Genomic DNA, 2,166 nt, shown 5'->3' with positions numbered 1-2,166 from the left:
AAATTAAAATAATTCTTAATAATATATTTAGCCCATTCTCTATATAAAATGAATGCAAGGGAAAAAAAATTCACCGGAGAAGAGATCAACCAAACAAAACAGAAAAACATGCTCATGATCGATTTATTAAGTTTTAATTAACAAATAAAACTAATTTAAACACGATATCGATGAACTAAAGAAAGAATTGGGTCAAATTTAATTACTATATTCACTTAAATTGCTAGCGTAAGATATGATAATTACAAGAGTTCAATATAAATAACATAATATATAAATCTAACAAAGACACAATAAACATTTTAAGTGGAGTACTCTATTGAGAGAAACCAATTGATAATCGATCAAAATATGACTATTAACCTAATCATTAAACACCTATAAGGTCTCTAAGTTCTCTCACTACGAATACGTCTCGCAAGTTGAATATCTTTAGGCGTAATAGTCACCCGTTTGACGTGGATGTCGTAGAGATTAATGTCTTCAAATAGACTAACTAAATAAGCTTCAACTGCCTCCTGAAGAAAAACTATGACAGAGCATGGAAATCTCATATCTGTATTAAAGTCTCACGGACAAATATTTGGAATGAAAGTTTACGGATCAAAAACTTCATATTCTTTTGGTACTTATGGATCTCTCTCAAAGCAACTGTTCCTGTCGAAACTTGTGAGGCATCTTCACACCTCCGATAGCTGGAGAAGATTTATAGCTGCCTTCATCGCTAGTTACTTCCTCAACTTCTTGTCTTCAGTCGATTTCCTAGCGAGGTCTGTTTTGTGCGCGTCATTAGAATAAATGAGAGATAATATGTAGAAATAAAAAACTTTGTAAATGAGTGAGAGAAATTAAATAAATGAGAAATAATATAAAGAAAACTGAAGAATTATTGTGAATATGAAAAGTCTACAATATAATGATGTATTAGAGAATTATGTTTTTTTTTATTAACTTTTGGGCCATAAGATATATACATATACACATATACATACACACATATACATACACATATACATGTACATATACATGTACATATACATATACATATACATATACACATAGAGAGGAGCCAGGATTTCACATCTACCCGGGCTAAAAATATTTTCACAAAAACTAATATATACAACACAATGATTTTTAAATAGTCCACTATATATTAAAAATATTAACTGTTTAAGAACAACGAAACAAAGTATAAAATTAGCTCATCGTCAAATATCACGTTCATCATCAACAATAGAACGATCAATTTCATTTGTTTGAGCTGACTGTAACTCGATAATGCGTTTTGAAGATGATGTAATAATATTGATAATAGTCGTTAGATTCGAAAAGAAAAGACATATAGAGATCTCCTATCAGCTGCGATCGTCGATGAGCAAAGCAATGCACATCATATCATACGCATAAGAACAATCTTTAAGAAATAAAGCATGCAAACCATTAAAAGTACCACTCATATTGCTAGCACCATTATATCTCTGACCTCGCATATTATTAGTTTCTAGATTATATATAGTGAAGACATTATATATTTTTTTTATTGAGTGTTATAGTTGTTGTATCATAAACTTACAGAATTGAAATTATACAAATCCGGTAAGAGAATAAATTTCAATTTAAGTCGACATAATGTGGTCTTCAATTTTAGCTTTACAAATTATAGAGACATAATGATTAGTGAGAAAAAAATTAAATTTTCAAAGTAACTATAATAGTTAGAAATATATTTTTTAATTAAGCTGAATAAATTATATATAGTTTAATGGTAGGTAACTATTTTTAATTAGAAATGAATAAGTTGGATGTTTTTTAATTAGGAAGGGATTGATTATATATTATTTAGTGGGTTATTTATTTAAGAATTAATAAATTAAAATTTTCTTTAATTATGAATAAATATAATATATAATATATTAGTATTGATTAGTTGAATTTTTATTTATTTATTTAAGACTTAATAAATTAGATTTAGATTAGTTAGATATAATAAATATATTATAGAATATATTAGTTAGATAGATTAAATGTTTAAAAAGAATATATATTATATTAATTAGCACGTGGGCCTCCGGGCTATTAGGTAGAAATTATTAATTAAATAGTTAGATAATTATTATATTACATAATATTAGAGTACTATAGACACAAGTCTCTCCGGGCTAC

At 27.1% G+C, this 2,166-nt stretch overlaps 1 pseudogene; it reads right to left on the bottom strand.

The window, feature by feature from the left end:
* Positions 1-389: 389 nt before the first annotated feature.
* LOC124934207 lies at positions 390-790 on the bottom strand (annotated as a pseudogene).
* Positions 791-2,166: the final 1,376 nt, after the last annotated feature.

The sequence above is a fragment of the Impatiens glandulifera genome, chromosome 4 (genome assembly GCF_907164915.1).
Source record: "Impatiens glandulifera chromosome 4, dImpGla2.1, whole genome shotgun sequence".
NCBI lineage: Eukaryota > Viridiplantae > Streptophyta > Magnoliopsida > Ericales > Balsaminaceae > Impatiens > Impatiens glandulifera.
The sequence above is the reverse complement of the archived record's forward strand: the minus strand, read 5'-3'. Positions and strand labels throughout refer to the sequence as shown.